The following is a 6,484-nucleotide window of genomic DNA, read 5'->3' as shown; positions in this document are numbered from 1 at the left end:
ATTAAAGGGATATTAAAATTGAAATTCTGTGAATAAAATACAATATAAATGTTAAAAACGATTGAAAAAATTGGCTGGGTCATACTTAGCTAACCCCCCGGTATATACGTGACTTTGGTCCTACATAAACCGTATTTTCGCGTCATCGTAACGTTTATCTCCCATCACTGCAAAGAATATATGTGCACATTTTGCTGGTAGTTTTTTTTAAGTCCAAATAGCAAATACATCATTCGAAACGTACCGGAACTCACACACACACACATATGTCATCCCGCAGGAGATATCGATTTTGGATTTTTTTTTTAATATATATATACCGGCGTAAGTACACAAACGTACATTTATACCGGGAGAGGCGTACCCAATAATACAGCTAAGGGAGAGATTGGTTCAAAGTTTGCTATACATGTATAAAGTGTATATAAAACAAGGTAAAAAAAAATAGGTTAAGCTGTAAATATTTTATTATAAACTTTCGTTTCATAACAGGTACTTGTATGTACACATAAATGAAATATATTATAATAAACTACCTCGGGTACGCCCTATAACTACAATACCCATAAACTTGTTAATGTATGCGGTATTTAGGCATATAAGCTTTATTTTTTTGTTCACATAAAGACATCGATTCAACTCGCATTATTGTGTTCTGTGAACGTGTATTTTGTATATCATGTAGAAATATTTATACACGGTCTTTTAAAAAACCGTCTGTTGCTCTATAGAAGGTTTTTTTCTATATTATACTAGTTGGCTATATTTTAAAACTTATTCGAAATAGTATTTAGTGTGTAGTGATTTCAAATAGCAAACCATTGCATTGATAACTGTTGACTATGACATTTCTTTTAAAATATGTTCAATCATATTAAAGTAGTTAAATTACTTTATTATACGTATTAACTCATATTTTCGTATAGAACCTATCAAAGCTGTTCGGGTGGGAATTTATCAAATGGAGGGAGTGACAGTTTTTGTTGTTGTTTGCCTTCCGCCGATGATGGTTATGATGGTTTTTTTTTTTTTTAATATTGTTCAGTGGCGTAACTATAAATATTTTATGGGAGAAGATTTTTAAATTATAATAATGTCAGAAACTTAAGCTATTCACATAATTCTCGATAAATCTAGTACAAGTTCAGAATTTTTGATAATATTGACCTTTTAGCCGCCACGAAAGTAATTCGTTTTTATTCTAATCTTAAATATTATAAAAACATAAAATAGCCAATTGATTGGTTTCGCACGGTATAAACAGAACTATTGCAAGGTCATAATTACATAAATTGAGAAATTAGTTTCCTAGGTAATGTTAAAAACTAATTAAAAATCGTCGTAATACTCTAAAGTTTAAATACATTTTACAACCAATCATTATTGTCCTTGACAATAGTTATTATATAAAAAACCTGTCATATATTTTATTTATACGTCCAAGCTAATACCGACGTAAGAGCCAAACTTCATATCCTAGACATCATAACTGACAACAAATCTGTCCGAGGAAAATAACATAATTGCATACCACAAAACTAACGTACATACGTACATTTCATAAAAAAATTATATACTACATAATTTGTATACGTACAATTAATTTTTATGTCTATCATCTTGCTGCAGAAAGGAATCACTTTTCGAGTCAATGTAGCATGCAGGGACAAATGAAACAGGCCATTTATATTACTATGTGGATGGAAGATGATATGTTAATATAATTTTGTTTTGACGCGTCATTACTCATTAGTCATAGGTTGTTTATCTTATTAGACACTGTACTTTGTGAGGATAATAAAAATGGAAATTATACCAATGTGACTGTATGAGTCTCGATCGTATCATTATATTATGTGTACAGGCAACAATAAAGCCTTAAAATTAATTATTGATTATTGTTTTATGTTGAGTGTATTCCAGAATGTTTTGCTTATTAGAGTCGTCGTGCATTCATAGTTCATAATATAATGAATTGAAAATTAAAAAAGGGTCATGGATATTGGGTTTAACAGTATAGATTTCTAAAATAAATACTAGGTCTTTACTCTTTATCGTTATGTTCGATCAAAATATGCATATGTATTGGAATTTAAATAAAAATCATTACACACGAGTTCAAATACCTATTCCTTTATTACGATGTGATAAGGAATATAATGAGAACATTAAAGAGATTTCACTGACATGAAATATCGCAATAGTTATAAGACGATTGTGTGCTTTTTGTTTTGTATAAATGTAATGGAAAAAGTTAAGGCGTGGTAATAATAAGAGAAACCTCTTTTATCTACAGTTTAGTCGACTATTAATATATTATTATGATGTTTAAATATTAGTAGTTTTATGTTTCATAGAATTTGTTTATTAACTTTTTTGTCTTAATATTAAAAGATTGCGGAGCTGCTAGGTAATATAATAGTAGTTAAATTTTACGGCACATACATGCGAATGTTCGCTAAAGTCTACTTCGATAATCAGCAATTAAGTAATAACTAGTACAAACATGACTAGGTTTTAAGTACATTTTCCTATGGTGTACCTATTTTTTTACTATTGTTTTAAATTTTCTAAAAATGGAAGCAACACGTTTTACGTGGACATTTTGTTTAAAAGTAAAATATTGCATAAATAATCGATATTTAACTGTTTAACTACGTACCTAATAGTTTTAACTATTTCAGTTCATAACGTCAATCTAATAAAAGTAAAAATATATTAGTAGTTAATGCCTTAATTTTGTATTTTAATATTCTTATGTTATCGTTATCGTTTGACTATTAAACTGTTCTGGTGCTATGTACCTACCTTAAATTTGTTTCTGAAATTAATTAATGTTTAAATGTATTGTATTATAATATAATAAATATAATTATAATATTTACGAAATATCATTAAAATATTGTTAAAACTATTTTTAAATTTGTCAATTTTTAATAAAATAGAATAGTTATAGTTTATAAAGATAAAAGAAACTAAAAAAATGAAAGAATCAGTTTATAAACAGTTTAGAGTAGATTTCTATTTGCTTAAGTCAAAATATTTATGTATTAAATAATTTTCCATCGGAACAATAAGGAATAATATAAGGTAAGCTAAACGTATATTTTCGAATAATTAAACAAATTTTGAAATGCATAGTAACTATATTACATTATTATGTAATGTTTATTCCACTGTTGAAATTTGAATCTATACAATTTTAATGAAATTCAAAGAAGTGTCGAACCAAATATGCATAAAAGCGTTTTAAAGCTATTTTATGCATTATCTACCTAATATTTTCCAGTAAGGAGTTATTGTTGATTTTGCATAATGTAATCAGCGGATGATATCATATGTAAGTAAGGCAAATACAATGGTACTTCAAAATTTGTATTATTCTTTTTGCCTCGTTAAATAAAGGTAGTATTAAAACAATACTACATAATAGTAAAACAATTTTAATATAATTTTTGTGTAATAAATTAGTGGTTTTTATATCGGTGCGAAATTATCAGAACCTGAATAAAATATTTGAAAAAAAAATCGAGTAGATATTACATGTAAATTACTTGTCAAGTCAGCTTTTCTAATATAAATGTGAAACGTAATCAACTAAGTTTAACTGTGTATTTTTTAAGTTTTTTACTTTTATATTTAATAGGGAAAATTGTCCAAACTTATTATCATTTCAAATACACTATTGTTTTATAAGTGTTAAAACTTTGAGCATAAAAGGGGGTTGGATAGATAAAAAATCTTATAAAGTTGACCTAACTTCAAAAAAAAATTAAAAACAAAAGTAAAAAATGTCTATATCCGTAACGAAGTTAGAACAATTATTTTCTAAAATCGACTTAAGTAATAAAATTACTGAACATAATATAGTTCATATCACATATGTATTTTATGAATATACAATTTTAACAATGTTACTAATATTTCTAATGTGAATTGTGAATAAGTATTACAGCAACCATTAGGCAGACATTGAACATACGACGATGACGGATTTCATATCAATTTTTACAAAATTTATATGTATACCTCTGACAACATGTAATATTTTTCCGTACCATTGAGTTCTGACGGAGGAAATGCCAGACGGGATATCCGGGATAATCGAATTCATAATACATCATCCGCGAAACCCTTCAACCAGGAACACTCATTTTTCATTCTTGTAATATTATATGAAAGGTTCAATATTGTGAAAGATCCAAGTAAACTTTTGACCTGACAAGAAAAATAAATAACTTTTGAACTTTCGACATCAAATTCACAAGATAGAAAATTTATTATTTTATTGTATAGTGTCAAAGTTATCATAATCAAAATCTATGTATTACTTATTACCAAAAATAATTTTGCTCGTCGTCAGTTTTAATCCCTTCAACTTATTAGAGTAAATCTCCCAAATTTTGGATTTCTTAGTTCGTTCCCTCTCAAATTCAAAAAGAGTTTGTACTTAGACAAGTGTGATCTATGAAAACATACTATTTAAGCAATTATATAGTAAGCATAAGGTTGACAAAATGCATAGCACTATATGACAAGAGTTATAACTACGATATATACTCGTATATGCAAGTAGTACGCAGATTTTTTGTGCACTGCGCGCTAAGTAATAAAATAAAGCTCTTAACCAAAACTGATTGGAACAAATTACTGCTTTACAGTGTTTTAATTATTCTTCCCCTCTCGAACAAACGCGTTTACCAGTGCAATTATTTTCTTTAGGTACTTCATTGTACTTCACAACATTTTTTCAAAAAAGAAGAATTATTGTTATCAAAATATTATAAGCCGTTTAAACGTGGAATCACTTAATTTATTATTCTCCGTCGCCACAATGCCCCGACCCCATTGGACAGGCATTTTTTTACATCAATTGTTTACTATTATAAGCGTTTTCCATTCTATCATAAAAAAAAGGTTTTTTTCAAACTGCCGGTGCTGACTGTTATTGAAAGATAGAGCTTTTAAGACACTGAAAAGGTCAATGAAGCGCACACATTAATAGCAAATAGGGGACATTTTAGGGTATAAACGTGTGCGCAAACGTTTCTGAAATGTGATATCTAAAACACCAACCATTAGAAAAGGTAAACAACTTGACTTGAAAAAGTTGTACTCTACATATTTTATCTGCTTTGGTAAACTGAAACTTTATAGGTAGGTGTCGCGGTATGTCACAGATTTTAGGAATTAGATCATTCACCAAACAAACTACCTAAGTTTATTTGCTTTGATAAATTTATTTAGAAATCAATTACTAATTATCCATTCAGTCTAATATGTATAAAGCCCTTTTTACACGATAATAGTTATTTTAGTGATACCAGTATACCATAGTTACTATAATCGCGTGAAAAAGGTGTAACAATGAATATAATGAAAAAGTATAAAATATATAAAAATATTACCCTATTTGATGTATTGCCCTTAAACGGCTAGTATATCTCGTCCGCGTTAATGTTCTATCTTGGTCTTCTTGGATCTGATTATTATATTTATAAGTCATTAGTTGATTACTATTGATAATAAATACATTTTATTTGTAGTTAATAGTAAAACAAAGTTACATACTAGGTTGGTGTTTTGAAAACCAAAAGTGGTTTCTTAACTTGTGTGGAGCTTCGTGCGCATTCGGTCGGGTATAGTATATAATGTAACCACGTCTGTTTATAAATATACTCACCGAGCAATACAATTAATATTATGCAGTCCGTTCATAGCTTTCCTTATTATTGGTCAGACCGACATAACCTATCTCGTAACTACCCTTAAATGGTCACAATCCCTATAGTGACTTCAGATGCTCGTTTGACCACCAAGACGTCGCAGCTGGGAATTATTGACTCAGCTGCATTGAGGTAAAATGATTTTGTAGTGTCATTATAGTTAAAAAAACCGGTTCAACGGCCTCAAAACAGGTTCACCCGTAAATACTCGGTATTCATTTCCGATCGATCAACTATACTTTTTATTTTTTTATAACCCAAAAACTAATAATACCTAACCCTTTGTTTGTGTTGTCATTATATCCGCGGGATGTATATATTTTAATAGGATGGTAGCTGTTTATGTGTATTCTTGTTTTGTTATAAAGTGTGGCGTGTGGTGTGTTTGTGTAGAAAAATTTAGATGATAGTTAGGTCTAAAGTGATTTCAATTACAGTTCTGCAAATTTATGAAATAGCAACATACTATATGGTATTGGTATTAGAAACTTTTCGGAAACTAATAATAATGAAAAATAAAAATGTATTAATAGTGTAATTTAACTGAGTTTTACTTATTTGCATATTGTGGAGTTAAAAAACCATGTACTACATAATATCATTACTATCATCTGTGCATAGTGATTACAATCTGTTAAAAGGATTGTACTTTTTTCCCTCAAACCAAAACCGTTTAATATAAACGATTTTCAATATATATTTTTTTTTTTTAATTACACTTGGTAACTTTTTTACCAAGACTAAATATTATGTTTTTG

Source organism: Adelges cooleyi, unplaced genomic scaffold, assembly GCF_023614345.1.
Source record: "Adelges cooleyi isolate 19-005CV unplaced genomic scaffold, UGA_ACOO_1.1 ACOO_flye_CR_arks_rails_tigmint_CR_PRNA_21, whole genome shotgun sequence".
NCBI lineage: Eukaryota > Metazoa > Arthropoda > Insecta > Hemiptera > Adelgidae > Adelges > Adelges cooleyi.
The sequence above is the reverse complement of the archived record's forward strand: the minus strand, read 5'-3'. Positions refer to the sequence as shown.